This window comes from Mobula birostris, chromosome 28 (genome assembly GCF_030028105.1).
Source record: "Mobula birostris isolate sMobBir1 chromosome 28, sMobBir1.hap1, whole genome shotgun sequence".
Lineage (NCBI taxonomy): Eukaryota > Metazoa > Chordata > Chondrichthyes > Myliobatiformes > Myliobatidae > Mobula > Mobula birostris.
The window spans coordinates 26,721,397-26,741,187 of record NC_092397.1 but is presented as its reverse complement, the minus strand read 5'-3'; the positions used below and the strand labels follow the sequence as shown (position 1 = coordinate 26,741,187).

At 45.1% G+C, this 19,791-nt stretch overlaps 1 protein-coding gene across 1 annotated transcript in view; it reads left to right on the top strand.

Moving 5' to 3' along the window:
• Positions 1–19,791, top strand: part of LOC140189165 (uncharacterized) — a 315,492-nt gene that overhangs the window by 281,999 nt on the left and 13,702 nt on the right. The gene's annotated exons all lie outside the window — the stretch shown is intronic.

Sequence of the window (19,791 nt, the reverse complement as noted above, 5' to 3'; positions counted from 1 at the left end):
TCAAAAAGTGCACTGGAGGAAGGTTAGCTTAATGTTTGTGACGTCATTGCAGCATGTACGTACACGCTGCGTTGCCCCACCCCTGAACCTGATTGACAGCAGAACCAAGAAGAGGGTTCGAGCTGTTGACTGGCTCAGGAGCAGTAGCGGTTGGTGGCGCTGGCTCTGAATGTGTGGGGATTGTGGGAAATAATGTAGGTTCAGGAGGGGCCCTCCGTCTGGAAAAAGATCCGGAAACTGAGGGTTCTGGTGAATGCGGGAGGAGGTTGGAATGAAGTTGAATTTACATCTGGAATCTGGATCTGGAATAATTTCAAGTGATTTGTTACGAAAGGCTGGATATTTTGGAAGGAAAAAAAGACTTCAAGGTAATGTTTAAATTTGACCTGGAACAGCCTTCTTTCATCAATCCCATTAAATTAACTGCAACAACACACGAAATGCTGGAGAAACGCAACAGCAACTATGGAAAAAAGTTCAGTCGACATTTCGGACCGAGACTCTTCATCAGACCTGAGTTCTTCCGGCATTGTGTATGTGTTGTTTGGATATCCAGTATCCGCACGTTTTCTCGTTTGAAATTAACTGCAGAGTTGAAATCTGCTTTAGGGAGTATAGAATGTGCTCAAACCTGAAGAGGAGGATATGTGCCAATTGTTAAGATAAGAAACTGTGAGGAGGCTTTATTGGCTCTGTTTCCTGATGAAAATAGAGGTATCCGGGGTGTTATAACTGTCACAGAGGGGTGCTGGGAACGGACCCAAATGCGAGACACAGACATTGAAGTACAAGGAACAGGACTTGACTAGAGTAGGGACGTGACAGGATTCAGACCAGGAACAGGGACAAAAACGCAGACTTGGGCTGGGGAAAGCGGGACCAGGGCTAGAAACCATGGACTAGGAGACAAGCTGGGGCCTTTGCTCCTGAGCTTGGCTGCGGGATCGTCGAGACTTGGGTTCTTGGAGATCAGAGACAGACTCGGGACCGAACATCAACATAGAGCCGGGACTTAACCTTCGAAAAGCCGGGACTCAACCTTCGAAAAGCCGAGACTCATCTTTAAGCAACGCACATCAAAGTTCCTGGTGAACGCAGCAGGCCAGGCAGCATCTCTAGGAAAAGGTACAGTCGACGTTTCGGGCCGAGACCCTTCGACAGAACTAACTGAAAGAAGAGCTAGTAAGAGGTTTGAAAGTGGGAGGGGGAGGGGGGATCTAAAATGATAGGAGAAGACAGGAGCGGGAGGGATGGTACCAAGAGTTGGCATATCAGCTCTTGTCTGAATGATGACTTGTATCCTCTCCAATTCCCCTACTGAAGCAACAGCAGATGCTGTCTCGTTGGCTCTTCACACAACTCTGGAACATCTTTTCATCAAAGATGCAAACATCTGGATGCCCTTTATTGATTACAGCTCGGCACTCAACACCATCATCCCCTCAAAACTGATCAGTAAACTCCCAGTCCTGAGCCTCAATAACCCCATGTGCAATTGGATCCTGGATTTCCTCAGCTGCAGACCCCAGTCAGTTCAGATTGACAAAAACACCACCTCCACAATCTCCATCAGCACAGGAGCACCATAGGGAAGTGTGCTTAGCCCCCAGCTCTACTCGCTTTACACCTATGACTGTGTGGCTGAGTACAGCTCCAACACCGTATACGAGTTTGCTGACGACACCACTGTTGTGGGCTGTATCAAAGGTGGTGGTGAATTGGCATGCAGTAGGGTGACAGAAAACTTGGTTGAGTGGCATAATAACAAGAAACTCTCAATCAATGTCAGTGAGACCAAGGGACAGATTGTTGACTTCAGCAGGTACATGAGCCAGTAATCAAAGTACGATCAGAAGTGGAGAGAGTCAGTAACTTTAAATTCCTGTGTGTCACTCTCTCAGAGGACCTGTCCTGGACCCATCATATAAATATTACTGTGAACAAGGCATGACAGCTTTTCTACTTCCTCAGGAATCTCAGAGATTCAGCATGCCATTGAAAACTTTGTCAAACTTCTATAAATGTCTGATGGAAGGTGTGCTGACTGGCAGCATTATGAACTGGTATAGGAACACCAATGTCTTTGATTGGAAATTCCTACAAAGCTAGTGGATTCAGCCCAGCTACATCACGGGTAAAACATTCATAACCACTGAGCACATCTACATGAAACATAGCCGTAGGGAAGCAACATCCATCATCAAAGATCCTCACCACCCAGGCAATGCTCTTTTCTCACTGCTGCCATCAGGCAGAAGGTACAGGTGCCTCAGTACACGCTCCACCAGGTTCAAGAACAGTTACTACCCCTTAACCATCAGGGACTTGAACAAAAAGGGATAGATGCACTCACGTCAGGACTCTTTTAAGGACCGTTATATTGTTATTTCATTCTCATTATTTATTGCTATTTATTTTTCTGAATTTGCACTGTTTGTTTACAGTTTATAATTCCTCATATTTACAGTTCACAGGAAGTTATATAGATTTCCTAAGAATTGCCGCAGAAAAGAATCTCAGGGTTGTTTGCGGTGACATGAATCTACTGTGAGAATAGATTTTACTTTGAACTAGATGGCGATATATACGTACCATGAGGACAACTTACTTTGGGTTAAAATTTTGGTTTTGACAATATTTTTCCGTGACGCTCTTCATGAATTGTTCAGTGATCTACTACAAGGTTTTTACCCCAAATTATAAAAGATTATCCACACAAAAATATGCAAAATACAAACATTAAATATGTATAATGCCGCAGAGTCATATTAAAATATGAATATTACTGTCTCTAACACACTCAGTTCCCGTGGGTGGGGAGGGAGTCACCGATCCCGGAAGTGTCCCACTGTACCCACTCTGTTTACAATGGTCGCAAGTTTTTCCAGCGGCTCCACTGATTGACAGCTCCCTCTGCCCCGCCTCCCGGGCGGGCACTCACCGTCACGTGACACGTCGAGACAACCAATCAGTGACGGAGTGACGTCACAGATGTCCCACCTCCGTCGTTTCCTGGGGAACGGTAAATCCCGGCTGGTGGCGTCAGGACTATGGCGACGTGGGCTCGATCGTTTCGGCTCCACTTTGGGATCGGCCTCTCCTCTTCCTGCCCGCGGAACAGTGAGTGTCTGTCAGCGCCTCACTGCACCGGCTCTCTGCCTCAGGTACAATATTTAAAACATATTTGCACAGTCACATGGATGGGAAAGGTTGAGAGGGATACGGGCCTAATGCAGGCAGATGGGCCGAGTTCAGGTCGACAACTTGGTCGGCGGGGATGAGTTGTACCGAAGGGACTGTTTCATTTCTGTATAAACCAGTGACTCTGTTTTGGGAGTTAATTCCGGATGCCAGCTCTTCTCTGTGTGAAATATTTACCCCTCAGATCCCCTTTGAATCTGTCTTTAAACAGTTTTGTCCGACTCTAATGCAGTTCTTTGGCTGACAAGGCAAGTAGAACTCACAACCCTGTCTACCTGTGATGCTACATACAGGGAACTGTGTAACAATATTGGAGGCACATGCACAGGGGCTTCAGTGAGCAAGGCCCAGAGGGATATGAAACTAATGCAGGAAAGTGGGATTAGCATAGCTCTGCATGATGGGGAACATAAATGTGATGGGCTGGAGGGTCTGTTTCTATCCTGTACAACCCTGACCACAGCAGTCCTCCAATGCAGTGGGGTTTGTCACCTTCATTCTCAGCTGTGAGCTTGTTCCACTGAACCCCTTATCCTCTGAGAAGACATTTGCACCCTCCCACCGTGAGCAAGCTGTCAGCCATCTGTCCTAATATCACCCAGAGTACTTCACCAAATTCCCATTTCAAAGTATTGTAACTGGTGCCCAGGAAATGGGAGCATTTTGGTAGCCTTTTAAGGGGGTTTGTTCAGTACGACCATTAATACCTTTGTACAACAAAAATCCATCGTACTGGGTTCTGAATGTTTTAGCTGAGTCCATCCTGAAGTTCTGTGTTTCAGGTTCCCACTGCACTTTCACAGTCAGTGGTTTCTGCATGTCCATAGTGACCATCAAGAATCTGTCTCCACTAACTCAGCACTTGGTCTGTCTCCTACCCTGCCTTGGTGATTCAAATACTCATCCAGATGGTCCCTAAATACCAGCCTGCACCACCCCCTCAGGCAGAGTGTTCCAGATTGTAACCTCCTGGGGTGAGAGGACAGTTTTCTTCAGATCCTCTTTAAACCACATATTTCTCCCATTCAACTTAGTTGCACACACCGCATACTTGTGTGTATTAAATTCCATCTGCCATTTTTCCAGCTGGTCCACATCCCATGTCAAGATTAGCAATCCTTCCTCGCTGTCCTCTGCACCCTTAATCTTGGTGTCATCTGTAAATTTGCTGATCCAGTTTAATACATTTTCATCCAGATCATTAATACAGATGGAAAACAACAATGGACCCAGCACCGGGAAGTTCAACCAGGGCAGGATGTACACAGTGAATGACAGGTTCCTGAGAAATGTTCATGAACAGAGACTTTGTGTGTTTCTGCCTCCACTACTTCCTCTGGTGGCTCATTTGGGATACCAGCTATTCTCTGTTACATTGACTGTTCCATTTATAATAAATTACTGTGATTGCATAGTTAAACGGAGACATGATGTAAAGATTTTTACTCCTGATACATGTGAAGGATGTAAGAAATAAGGTCAACTCAATTCTCCATGCAAAATATTTACCCTCAGATCACCTTAAAACCTCCTCCCTCTCACCTTAAATCCATTCCCTTCAGTTTTAGACAGTTTTAGTCGGAAAACAGTCTCTGTCTCTCTAACCTTTATATGCCTCACATAACTTTATCCACCTCCATCAACTCACCTTTCAGATCCCCTTTAAACTTCCAATCTCTCACGCCAAAACTACTCCCTTCAGTTTTCGGAGTGAGAAAACTGTTCCTTCCCTAGAAGACCCTGGGGAGTGAACAGTTTGTGCCTACCCATCTCCAGATGATTCCATTAATCCATGAAACTGTCCCCTGCACCAGATTCTCAGCCACACATTCATCAGTGGTATCTTCCTATGTCTCCCTGCACTAACAAGTGTCACTGGCGGTAATATGAAGCTTAGTAATTTTAGTTTCTCTCTTCTTTCTCTATATTTACTGCACAGGGCACATCCCGCCTCCTCCCTACATTGCTATTACTAACATGCACCGTCCACCACGATGTCTGGCTGCTCAGCCTTCCATTTGAAATGTCCTGCGACTGCTGCGAGACCATCAGACCATGAAGTACAGGAGAAGAATTAGGCCATTTGGCCCCATGCAGTTTGCTGCACCATTCTGCCAGGGATCAACGATCATGACAGATCTCTTAACCCCCTCAAATCCTCTTCCTACCCCCACCAAGAATCAAGAACCTCCACATTAAATACAGTCATGTCACTTTTTATTGTCATTTCGACCATAAACTGCTGGTGCAGTACGCAGTAAAAACAAAACAACATTCCTCCAGGACCATGGTGCTACATGAAACAACACAAAACTACACTAGACTAAGTGAGATAAGAAAAGGCGACGCAGAAACTACACTGGACTACAGACCTACACAAAGTGCACAAAACAGTGCAGGGCAGTACAATAAATAATAAACAAAGCAATAGCCACAGTACAGGACAAATTACAATATAATAATGATGTAGCTGTCAGTCTAGACTCTGGGTATTAAGGAGTCTGATGGCTTGGGGGAAGAAACTGTTACCCAGTCTGGTCGTGAGAGCCCGAATGCATCGGTACCTTTTGCCAGATGGCAGGAGGGAGAAGGGTTTGTATGAGGGGTGTGTGGGGTCCTTCACAATGCTGTTGGCTTTACGGGTGCAGCGTGTGGTGTAAATGTCTGTAATGGTGGGAAGTGAGACCCCGATGATGATCTCAGCTGTCCTCACCATCCGCTGCAGGGTCTTGCGATCCAAGACGGTGCAATTTCCGAACCAGGCAGTGATGATGCAGTATCCCCAATGAATTGGCCACAGCCGTCTGTGGGGATGAATTCAGAGTCAGAACCAGAATTAAGTTCATTACCACCGGCAGGTGTCATGAAATTTGTTAATTTAGCAGCAGCAGTTTAATGCAGTACATGATAATATAGAAAGAATAAATAAATCAGTATGTGTGTATAGGGATACATATATTATGTAGATTAAAAACAGTGCAAAAACAAATAATATAGTTTAAATAATATACAGTATATAGAATACATCTATAGAAGTTTTTGAGTGTTTTAAAGTGACAGACCAAATATCTTCAAACTCCTGATAAAATATATCCACTGTCTTGCCTTTTTTATACTGTAGCTGCATCAATATGTTGGGACCAGGTTAGATCCTCAGAGATGTTGACACCCAGGAATTTGAAATTGTTCACTCTCTCCACTTCTGATCATTCTCTGAGAATTGGTTCATGTTCCCTCATCGTACCCTTCCTTCAATCAGCTCTTTTGTTTTACTGACATTAAACACAAGGTTGTTGCTGTGACACCACTCAACTAGCTGGTAAATCTTACTCCTGTATGCCCTCTCCTCTCCATCTGAAATTCTACCAACAGCAGATTTGTAGTTGGCTTTTGAGCTATACTTAGTCACACGGTCCTGGTTATAGAGGGAGTAGAGCAGTCGGCTAAGCACACATCCCTGAGGTGCACCAGGGCCAGTGTTGATCATCAGCGAAGAGAAGATATTAATTTGAACTTGAATTGACTTTATTTCTTACATCCTTCACGTACATGAGCAGTAAAAATCTTTACGTTATGTCTCTGTCTAAATGTGCAATCATAGTGATTTATAATCATTGATAATAAATAGAACAGTCAATGTAACATAGAAATGCCCTCAAATCAGCGTGAGTTAATCAGTCTGATAGGCTGGTGGAAGAAGCTGTCCCGGAGCCTGTTGGTTCTGGCTTTTATGCTGCGGTACCATTTCCTGGATGGTTGCAACTGGAATAGATTGTGGTTGGGGTGAGTCAGGTCCCCAGTGATCCTTCAGGCTCTTTTCTCACACCTGTCTTTGTAAATGTCTTGAATCATGGGAAGTTCACAACTACAGATGTGCTGGCCTGTCCACACCACTCTCTGCAGAGTCCTGCGATTAAGGGAGGTACAGTTCCCATATCAGGCAGTGATGCAGCCAGTCAGGATGCTCTCAATGGTGCCCCTGTAGAAAGTCCTTAGGATTTGGGGGCCCACAGCAAACTTCCTCAACTGTCTGAGGTGAAAGTGACGCTGTTGTGCCTTTTTCACCACTCAGCCTGTATGTATAGACCATGTGAGCTCAGTAATATTGATGCCGAGGAACTTAAAGCTGTTTACCCTCTTAACCCCGGATCCATTGATGTCAATAGGGGTTAGCCCAACTCCATTAATCCACACATTCTGATTATCACCAGTCTGCACAGATTGTGGTCTCCCGGTTAGGAAGTCGAGGATCTAATTGCAGAGGGACCAGGTTCTGTAGTTTAGTAATCAGGACTGTGGGAATGATGGTGTTAAGCACTGAGCTCTAGTCAATGAACAACATCCTGACACAGGCTTCACAGATTCACTACCTTTACTGAGGAAATTACTCCTCATCTTTGTTCTAACAGGGTGTCCTAGTATTCTGACGCTGTGCCCTGTGGTCCTAGACTGCCCCACTCCATCCCAGGCCTTTCGATATTTGATTGGTTTCAACAAGATTCCCTCATTCTTCTAAAGTCCATTGAGTACAGGCCCAGAGCCATCAAACAATCCTTGTGCATTAACCCTTTTATTGCCAGGATCATTCTTGTGAACCTCCTCTGGACCCTCTCCTATGCGAGCACGTACTTTTTTAGATAAGGGGCCCAAAACAGTTGACAATACTCCAAGTGTGAGCAGACCAATGCCTTATCAATCTTCAGCATCACATCCTTGCTTTTGCATTGTACTCCTCTCTAAATGAATGCTAACATGGCATTTGGCTCTTCCTTGCCACCGACTCAACCAGCAAGTTTATCTTTTGGTAATGCTGCACATCTGAGACGTGCCTGACCCTGGTACCCAGGAGGGGACACACCATCGTGTCATCTCTGTTGCGGCCACAGAATCTCCTGCACATCCCCTGTACTGTGAGTCTGCTGTCATCACTGCTCTGCTTGACCGTTCCTCCCGCGGAGCATCGGACCGGGGTGTCAGTACCACCGACACAACGGGCTGCTGTGCTCTGGTTCGTCATCCTCCCAGGGGTAAACAAATGAGTGTACTTGTTTCTGAGGGTCACAGCCACAGGGAGACATTGCACTGTCTGTCTCTTCCCCTTTCCAGTCGTGGTCGTGACCAAACTATTTGCAGCCTGACCTCAGGTTTGACCAACCCACTGAATCTCTGGTCTCAGCATCCTGGAAACTCTGGGTCTGTCCATCTCCAGCTCCATTTCCTTCACACGGTCAGTCAGGAGCGTTACCTCTTTCAGAACCCTGGGGTACAGTTCATCTGGTCCGGGTGACTCATGAACCCTCAGGTCTTTCAGCTTTTTGAGCACCTTTTCCCTTGTAATAATAACTGCTCTTCTCTTCCCTCACACCCTTCAGCACCTGGCACACTGCTAGTATCTTCCACTGATACAAAATACTCATTTAGTTCATCTGCCATTTCCTTGTATCCCCCCCAACCCCCGCCGTTATTATTCCTCTGGCCTCATTTTCTAGCAGTCCTTTACCCAGTCTCACCTCTCTTTTATTTTTATGTACTTGAAAAAGCTAAAACTATCCATTTTGATCATGTTTGCCAGCTTGCTTGCATGTTTCATCTCTTCCCTCTTTAGGTTGCTCTCTGTCAGCTGTTAAAGCTTCCCGATCCTCTGTATTCTGAATAATTTTTGCTTGTTGTATGCCCTCCCTTTTGGTTTTACATTAGCATTGACTTCCTTGTCAGCCACGATTGTACTATTTTGCCATTTGAGTATTTGTTTGTTTCTGGAATACATTTATCCTACACCTTCCTCATTTTCCCCAGAAACTCACACCATTGCTGCTCTGCTGCCATCCCTGCCGGCATTTCCTTCCAATTTACTTTAGCCAACTCCTCTCTCAAACCACTGTAACTACCTTAAATCCACTGAAACACTGCTGTGTCAGACTGTACATTCTCCCTGTCCAATTTCAAGTTGAACTCAGTGATACTGAGACCACTGCCTCCTAAGGGTTCTTTTACCTTCAGCTCCCAAATCACCTCCAGTTTATTCACTAACACATAATCCAGTATAGGTGATCCGCTAGTACCTCAATGACAAACTGCTCCAAAAAGCCATCTGTTCAGCATTCAGCAAACTCACTCTCTTGAGATCTATTTCCAACCTGATTTTCCCAATCAACCTGCATGTTAAAATCTCCCATGACTCCGATGAAATCTCAAATAACATTCCCCTTTTGACCTGCCTTTTCTATTTCCTGTTGTAATCTGTGGCCCACATCCCAGCAACTGTTGTAGGCCTGTGTACAACTGCCATCAACGTCCTTTTTACACTTGCAGGTTTTTACCTCAACTCACAAGGATTCAACATCTTCCGATCCTTTGTCACATCTTTCTACTGATTTGTTACCATTCTTTATCAGCAGAGCCATTCCATCCCCATTGCCTACCTTCCTATCCCGCTGATACGTGTAACCTTGGGCACTTAGCTCCCAACTACAAACATTCTTCAGCCGTGATTCAGTGATGGTCACAACAATCTATAATAGGGCAATAAGATTATCCACCTTATTTCTTATACTCTGTGTATTGAGATATAACAGTTTGAGTACTGTATTTGCTACCCTTATTGATTCTGCATCCCTCATGCACTGATACTCACCCTGCTGGCTGCAGTTATGTCCTATCATCTGCCTGCCCTTCCTGACAGTGTGACTGCATGCGATCTTTGCTTTCTTTACCATCTGTCCTACCCTGAGTCTTTTCATGCCTGTTCCCATGCCCCTGCCAAATTAGTTTCAACCCTCCCCAACTGCTCTAACAAACCAGCAGTATGCCCACAAGAAAACTAATCTCAGGGTTGTATATGGTGACAGAAATGTATTTTGATAGTACATTTACTTTCAGCTTTGAACTTTGTAGTAGAGAGCCGGGTGTTGTACTGGTCTGTGTCCTCACTGGCCGGTGCTGTGCTCTGGCAGCTCAGTGTGCTTGGTATACAGTGTCAGTATTTCGACAGAAGTGTGTCCTTATTACACAATTGATCTTGTCCATCCTGGAGCTTGGAAGATTCACTGGCGACCAGAATGATCCTTTCAGACTATTATTGGGCAGAGAATCATTCTGTGATCGTCGAGACTATTTGACCCATCAAGTTAATACCAACTCCTGCTACAACATTTCCACAGTCCCATTCCCCACTCTGTCCCCACAGCTCTGCAGGTCATTTCCCCTGAACGACTTGTCTAATTCCTCTTTGAACACTGGTTGTTCCTTCCACCACTCTGCTGAGTCCCATATTTCCCAAGGTGAAGTCAAGAATGTCCCCCTCCCTGGTGGACGACATATTGTTTCAGGAAACCTTCCTGAACACAAATAATGCCCCATCCAAGCCTCAGGGTGTAACGGAGTCCCAGTTACTCTGAGGAGATATTCACTCACCAAATCTACTCTGCAGTTTTTGCATCATCCCATAACCTGCTAACATATCTGTTTCTGTCTCTTACTGGCTATTGGGAGGCCGACAGTATAATCCCATCATGGTGATTGCACCTTTCTTATTCCTGATTTCTACCCACATTGTCTTACTGGATGAGCCTCTGGGATGACCTTGACCTTGTGACATTCTGCCTGATCAGCAGTACAGAGCCCGAACCTCATTCACCTCCCTCTGGACTGTCTGAATCCTGGAATGTTTATCTGTCAGTGCTGCCCTTCTCTCAGCCAGATCTCTGTAATGGCTGAGTCACCATGCCATGTACTAATCCAGGCTCTAAGTGCATCTGCCTTAACCGTTCTACACTGCACTGATATAAACACACTTCAGGCCCTCAGTGCCACTGTGCTCAGTAACTTGGCCTAACTTCACAGTGGTGTACTGGGCCAATGGCACCAACACGGGTGATGCCATCTGACTCAATAAACTGATTGGAAAGGCTGGCTCTGTTATAGGAGTCAAACTGGACACACTGGGGGCCGTGGTAAAACAAAGGACCCAACGGAAAATCCTGGCAATCCTGGACAATGTTTCTCACCCTCTGCATGCCACCTTGGCTGAACAGAGGAGCATCTTCTGTAACAGAATAAGACAACTCTGCTGCTCCAAGGAGCGCTGCATGAAGTCATTCTTACACTGGGCTGTCAGGGTCAATAATGAGTCAACCTATAGCCGGGGAAGTGATGACCCCCCCCCCCCCACCCCACCCCCATGTTAGACTGTTGGAGGTAACTTACTTTTTATTCTTTCTCCTGCTTCTCTTCTGATATTTGTATATCTGTGCACTTGTAATGCTACTGAGACACTGTAATTTATCCATTTGGACTTACTTCCTGTGTTAATCCACATCCGTCAATGCCAGTTGCTGACATCTTACTCTTCCCATCACCTGTCCTGAAGGAGAGCCCAATGATCCATGTAACTAAAACCCTCCATCCTGTACCAGCTCGTGAACCACACATATAACTGTATCACACTTTTATTTCTTTCCTCGCTAGCAGGTGGCACTGGGATTTTGACCCCCCCCCCCCCCCCGACCACAGAGTTTCCACTTCACTTTTTCCCCAACTCCCTGAGTTCTCCTTGCAGGACTTTTCTCTTTTGTTAGTGTCAATATGGACCACGACCTCTGGCTGCTCACCCTGCCCTTTCAGAATGGCCTGTACTTGTTCAGTTCCATCCTTGGCCCTGGTACCAGGGAGGTAATGCACCATCGTGCAGTCTCTCTCCTTGCCACAGATACACTTGTCTGTGAGCCCGGCTAAAGACTCCCCTGTCACTGAGGCTCACCGAGAACACAGAACAGTACAGCACAGGAACAGACCCTTCTTCCCATGATGTCTGTGCTGAACACGATGCCAAATGAAACTAAGTCTCTTCTGCCTGCTTATAATTCATGTGATTCAATTCTCTGAATATTCATTTGGTTATCTAAAACCCTGTTAAATGTCATTATCATATCTGCTTCCACCACTCCCCATGGCAGCCCATACCCGGCCCTCACCACTCTCTGTACAGAAACAGAAATCTTACCTGTCCTAATGTCCACCTTTAAATTCTCACCCTGGCATTTTAAAGCTGCGCCTTCTCATATTTGATATTTCTACCCTGGCAAAATGATCTTGCCTGTTTACCTTGTTTACACCTCTCATAGTTCTATAATCTTCTGTCAGGTCTCCCCTCAGTCTCCTTCACTCCAGGGAAAACAGTCCCAGTCAGTCTGATCTTTCCTTGTAACTCAAGCCCCCAGAGCAGTTAACATTCCTGTGAATTGTTTCTGCACCTTTCCAGCTTAATCACATCCTTCCTCTCATGTAACCAGAACTGCACAGGGTACTCCTGGTGTGGTGTCATTATTGATTTGTACAACTGTAATGTGATGTCCCAACTCCTCTCAGAGCCTTTGCCGATGAAGAGAAGCATGTTGTGCTCCTCCTTCACCACCTTGTCTGCCTGTGTTGCCACTTTCAGGGAGTACGGTACCTGTGCCCCAGGTTTCTCTTTCATCAACACTCCTCAGGACCCTCCATTCACTGGGTATGTCCTGACCTGCTTCAACTTCCCAAAATCCATCATTGTGCACTTGTCTGTCACAGTAACAACACTTCTCTGTTTCTCTGCACCAACAACCCATCAGTAAATGTCAATGAACCATTCACCTCTGAACCTTGGTCATATATGGCTTTATGAACCACTCACTGCTCCTGTCTCTATTTTGTTGTGTAGTTCAGCACCTCGACCCCTCTCTATTTCTCTCATTTATAATTTATCTCCACATAAATAATAGTTTGACTTTTGATTCCTCCTACCACTCTACATGCCTTCACACTTCACCACATTAAACTCCATTTACCATGTATTCTGCTCACCAGCTTCCCATGTCCCATTGAAGAGATGAAATGTCCAATCACAACATGTCCCCCACCACATTCACTGTCATTGCCACCGTGGATTCCTCACTCTCTGCCGCTCCTCCGGGTCATTAATATCAATAGTAAATCATTGACAATCCAGAACTGGTCGCTGGGACACTCCACTAGTTATATCATCCCAGTCTGAAACAGACCTGTTATTCTGTCTCAGTATGATCACCAGTCTTCAGTCAGTATTAACACACTTCCTTCCCAGTACTGAGCTCTGGTCTTGTGCACCAGCCTTACATGTGGCACCTTGGCAAATGGCTCCTGAAAATCCAAAAACACCACTTCTCCAACTTCCCCTGTAAAGTCTTAAATCTCTGGTGTGTTTGTCAAACATGACTTAACATTCAACAACCCAGGTTACAGGGTCCAAGACCAGGTTCCAGATGGACAGGGTGGTGAAGAGTCTTTTGGAACACTGGCCTTCACTCAGGGCCCCGAATATAGAAGCTGGGATGAGATGTTGCAGTTGTCCAACACGTTGGTTTGGCCACATTTTGCAAATAGTGTTTAGTTTCTGTGACCCTGCTGTATGACAGACACCATTCAGCTGGAAAGAGCACAGAGGAGATTTATGGGGATGTTACTGGATCTCAAAGGATTTGTGGAAAGGTGTTTTGGATAATTTTCCCTGTAATGTTGGAGAATGAGTGCTGATATTGCAGAGGTGTATAAAATCATGAGGGACCTGGAGGCTGGAAATGGAATGAGCTGCTAGGGGGAATGGTTGAGTCAGGGACATTAAAAAGGCACTTGGACAGATAGATGGAAAGAAAAGGTTTTGAAGTATCTGGGCCAAATGCAGAGAAATGGGACAAGGAGGAGGATAACCTTCTTCATAATGTGGTGGTGAGGGGGTTACAGACCACAAGCTCAGATGGGAACTTTGGTCATCGTGGAATCTGTGTGAACCTGACTGTAGACATTGAACTTTTCCAAATGATTTGTTATTTCTTGATAGATTATCAACTCCAGTACCTGAAGTGAAGTTAACAGGACTACAGTTACCTGCTTTTTATCTTCCACCCTTCTTCAGCAATGGTTTTCAACTCCACTGGGACCTTTCTGTAACAGTGAGTTTTGACAAACTTCAATGTCTCTACTTTCTCTACAGACTTCCTGTGAAACCCTCCAGTGCAGGTCGTTGGGACCTGGTAAAGTTTGCTTTTAGTCCCATTAGTTTCTTCCTTGTGATGCCAATTGTTATACATTATGACACAATGTTGAAATGTCACCGTTAGATATCTGTGGGATGTTTGCTGTGTCCCACTGTGAGCACTAATGCAAATTATTGAGTTAACTTCTCTGCGTGTTCCTTTTTACTTTTAGCTTTTCACTGGTTCCTAGAAAATCTCTGATTCTCTTGTGCACCACCAGCGCCTCTTTGTATGTTCTTTGATTTAATATTTCCTTGAATGCCTTTGACCACACCCCAGGATCTTGAGGCCGCTCCTACCAATGTTGTCTTTCCCTCCCCCTTTCACCATCATTGTCCCCACATATAAAGTTCCTATGAAAATTTACAGCATTGAATCTCAGTGGATTGAATTTGTCTTTTTTTGAAACCAATTAATGGAAAAAGACTCTTTTGTGTCAAAGGGAAAACAAATCTCTACAAAATGCTCTAAACTAATTACAAATCTAAAACACAAAATAATTGTCTGTTTAATTATTCACCCCCTTTAATATGACACACCGAATCATCATTGGTGCAGCCAACTAGTTTTCGATGTTGCATGATCAGTTAAATGGGGATCACCGTGTGCAGTCAAGGTGTTTCAATTGATTGTAGTAATAGTACACCTGTAAGTAGAAGGTTGAACTGCTGGTGAGTCAGTATCCTGGGAGAAACTACACCGTGAAGACAAATCAACACTCCGAGCTGCTCTGCAAACAGGTAATTGACAAACACAAGCCAGGAGATGGATACAAGAATATTTCCAAGTCACTGAATGCCCTTGGAGTACAGTTAAGTCACTCATCCAGAAGTGGGAAGAATATGGCACAGCTATAAATCTGCCAAGAGCAGACTATCCTCAAAAACTGAGTGGCCATGCAAGAAGGGGCCAGTGGGGGAGGCCACCAAGAGACCTATGATAACTCTAGAGGAGTTACAAGCTTCAGTGGTGGGAGAGATTGTGCATACATCAACTGTTGCCCGGGTGTTTCACCAGTCGCAGCTTTACGGGAGAGTGGCAGAGAAAAAGCCAGTGTTGAAAAATGCTCTCATGAAATCTTGCCTGAAGTTTCCCAGAATTGTTGGGGACTCTGAAGTTAGTTGGAAGAAGATTCTATGGTCTGATGAAAACAAAATTGAACCTTTTGACCATCACAAACACTAAGTTTGGAGTAAGCCAAACACCGCACAACATCAAAAACACACCATCCCTACCGTGAAGTATGGTGGAGGCTGCATCATCCTGTGGGTATGCTTCACTGCAGCAGGCCCTGAAAGGCACATAAAGGTAGAGGGTAAAATGAATGCAGCAAAATACAGGGAAATCCTGGAGGAAAACCAAATTCAGTCTTCAAGAGAACTGCGACTTAGGAGAAAATTAATTTTCCAGCATGACAATGACCACAAGCATAAAACCAAAGCTGCAAAGGAATGCCTTAAAACAACAAAGTTAATGTCCTGGAGTGGCTTTGTGAGAGTTCAGACCTCAATCCAATTGAGAATTTGTGGCTGGACTTGAAAAGAAGTGTTCGCTCACTAACCCATGCATTCTGACAGAGCTTCTGCAGTTTTGTAAAGAAGAATGTGGAAAAATTGCAGTGTTCAGATGTGCAAAGCTGATAGACACCTATCGACACAGACTCAACTGTAAATACTGCCAAAGGTGCATCAACTAATTAAGGCTTTGAAGGAGGTAAATACTAAGGCAATGAATTATTTTGTTTCATATTTACAATTAATTTAGATCTGTTTTCACTTTGACACCATAGTCTTTTCTGTTGATCAGTGTCAAAAAAGCCAAATTAAATCCATTGCAAAACAATAAAACCTAATAACTTACATTTTGCCAATTCCGTGTGGAACATTGAATATAGTGGAATGTCGAAGTCCCAGTCTCTGTAACCATGTCCCTGCAATTACTGTCAGATCAAACATATTCATCAGTACACAATATGGAACAGATGGCAACCTGCCCTTCGTCTCACAATATCTGCGCCAATCATAGTAATGATCAGACTTTATTAAGTACTGTGGAGGTCTCACTGGAGTATTGTGAGCAGTTTTGGGCTCTTCATCTTAGGAAGGATGAGCTGAAACTCGATGGGTTTCAAAGGAGGTTCTCCAGATTGATTCCAGGATGAAACATCTTGTCGTATGAAGAGTGTTTGATGGCTCTGGGCCTGTATTCACTGGAATTTTTGAACAATGAGGGGTGGCCCAATTGAAACCTATCGAATGGTGAAAGGCAGTGATAAAGTGGATGTGCAGAAGATGGGTGGGAGTATCTAATATCAGGACACAGCCTCAGAATAGAGGAACATCCTTGTAGAATGTGGAGATGAGGAATTTCTTTAGCCAGAGAGTGGTTCATCTGTGGAATTCATTGCCACAGGGAGCTGTTAAGCCAGGACTTTATGTATATTTAAGGCAGAGGTTGATAGATTCTTGATTGGTCAGAGTATGAAGGGATACAGGGGAAAGTCAGGAGACTGGGGCCGAAAGGAAAAATGGATCAGCCACAATGAAATGTCGGAGCAGACGACGGGCCAAATGGTTGAATTTTGCTCCTATATCTTAGCCTGTGTCACTTCCTGAGAAACCTCAATCAATTTTGTCAAGCATGATCTGCCCACACAAAACCATGTTGATTGTCCCTAAGCAGGCCATGCCTTTCCAAATGTGCATAAATCCTGTACCTCAATATCCTCCCCAGTAGCTTCTCTACCACTGAAATGAGGCTGCCTTGCCTATAGGTTCCTGGATTCTTGTTATTTCCCTTCTTGATCAAAGCTGCAATATTTCTGACACTCTAGTCCTGTGGGACCTCACATGTTGTGATCGAGGACACATAGATCCTTGTCAAATCACCGGCAATCTGCTCACTTGTTTCTTTCACTGTTGTAGGATATTTGCCTTCAGGCCCTGGAGTCTTATCCATCTTATTGCTTTTCAGACGTCCCAGCACAACCTGCTCCTTAATCTCAAAATGTCTCTGCACATTCGCATGTCTCATTCTGTTTTCATTGCCATTCAATTCCTTCACTTCAGTAAATACTGACACAACGTACTCATTTAGTACCTCAGCCACTTGATCTGACTTCAACCACATCATTCCTCCTTTAATCTTGAGTCGACATTTCTATTCTCTGGTTATCCTCGTCTTATTAATACAAATCACAAGGCCTTGGGATCATCTTTGGTCCTACATTACAAGGACAGTTTGTGGCCCCTTTTGGCCTTTCCTATCACCTGCTTTAGCATTTCCCTGCTACCTTTATATTCCAAAGGTACCCAGTCTGACTTTAGCTTCACAAACCTTCCATAACCTTTTGACTAAATTTAGGATCTCTCCGCTTGTCTAAAAATCCCTTACTTACCACCCTTCTCCTCACTCCTCACCGGAACATGCTGATCCTGAACTCAGAGTAGCTGGTCTTTAGACAACTCCCACACATCAGATGTGGACTTGTCTGACAGTGGCTGCTCCCAATCAATGTTGCCTGGCTCCTGTCTTCCTCCGTCCTGACTTGTCCTCCTGCAAATTAGTACCTTCATACAAGATCTACTTTTATTTTTACTTGTAACTAAGAAAAAAAGAAACTTGTGATCACTGTTCCCAAAATGTTCACTGACTCTCAACTGTCACCTGGCCTGGCTCATTCCCATCTGTTCTCACCTCTGGTTGGGCCCTGTACATAATGTTTCAAACACCTCTCAGATTCACTGAAGAAATCTGGCGCATTTAAGAATTAAGCAAGTTCCAGTTAATCTAGAGAAGATAATGTCCCCCCCACTGGTTGTTGCGGGGCCAATACAAACACCCCAACAGTGTAACTGCAGATTGCCTCTGTAAATGAACCTTCCAGTTTGCTGTGACATTCCCAGTGAGGTAACCTCTGCATTTTTAACCCCCCATTCACATGTAAAACAATGAAACCCAGGAATGTTGAGCTGCCAGCCCTGTCCGTCCGATAACATAATACTCCTAGTGTTGAAATAAACTCATTTCAGCCCATCAGTCCCACCATGTTTATTAGCCTGACATTGGCTCTCGTTCTTTTCAGACTGTGTGTGAGGGAGTTTTGTTTTTCGCTGGAGCGCTTTGTGTCGGATGAATCGTTGGAAATTGGCGGTTGTGGTAAAGTGAAGGTGGAGCTGGACGATGAGAGGCCGCTCTCGGCTCTGTCCGTCACTCTGACTCTGTCTCCTCCCCTCCCCGCCTCTGTCTCTCTGCGCGTTTCTCGGGCAGGTCGGGGCGCTGTGTATAAAAGGAGACAGCAACAGGCAGTTTGACAGTGAGCAGCGACCTGAGTGAAGCAGCATCATGTCTGGCAGAGGGAAAGGAGGCAAAGGACTGGGCAAAGGCGGAGCCAAGCGGCACCGTAAAGTGCTCCGTGATAACATCCAGGGCATCACCAAACCGGCCATCCGCCGTCTGGCTCGCCGTGGCGGCGTCAAGCGGATCTCGGGTCTGATCTACGAGGAGACCCGCGGGGTGCTGAAGGTTTTCCTGGAGAATGTGATCCGGGATGCGGTCACCTACACTGAACACGCCAAGCGCAAGACGGTCACTGCCATGGATGTGGTGTACGCTCTGAAACGCCAGGGCCGCACTCTCTATGGCTTCGGCGGCTGAAAAACTCCCACTTCCTCCCGAGCACAAAACAAAGGCTCTTCTAAGAGCCACCCACCGCCTCACAGACGGAGCCGTATCCACAACCTTTTAATTATTTTTATCGATACATTCAGCTGAGTTACATTTGAAACACATTAATCGGTTCGGTTTGCAATATTCCTGCGAATCTGCCTTTCCAGTCGGTGATTACTTCAGAACCTCTGAACGCGTTAAGATCGATCTTCATTCTTTTATCCGTCTCGGACAGGAATCAGTTCACTCGTTTAGAGAAGCGACTCCGTAATTATGCATTTAAATCTTAACTCAGGGGATTAGATATTAAATTTATTAAATGAAACTGAAATTGTATAATGCGTGATAAAACTAACGGTAAATAATTTTTAAAAAAGTCTTCCATCACCGTTGCTGGGTGCTCTGAAATTGGCGGGCAATTTGAAATTGATCCTGCGCCAATCACACTGTATTCTGATCCGATGAAGTCCGACTGCCAGTAAATTCCTAGAACTCCTTCTGTACGTGGTGTTAGAGGGCGTTTTTTTCTCTCTCTCTGGAGCTCTGTGTTTCGGACAAACCGTTGGAAATTGCCGGGTGTATTAAAGTGAAGACGGAGCTGGACGATGAGAGGCCGCTCTCGGCTCTGTCCGTCACTCTGACTCTGTCTCCTCCCCTCCCCGCCTCTGTCTCTCTGCGCGTTTCTCGGGCAGGAGTGGTGGCAGAGGATTGGAGGATGGGTCATGTTATCCAGTAATTTAGGATCGAAGGAAAACCAAACACAAGACCATTGTGCAGATGCTGATGGAGGGTCTCGGCCTGAAACGTTGGCTGTTTCCAGTTTCTCATAGATGCTGCCTGGCCTGCTGAGTTCCTCCAGCACTGCGCGTGTATCGCT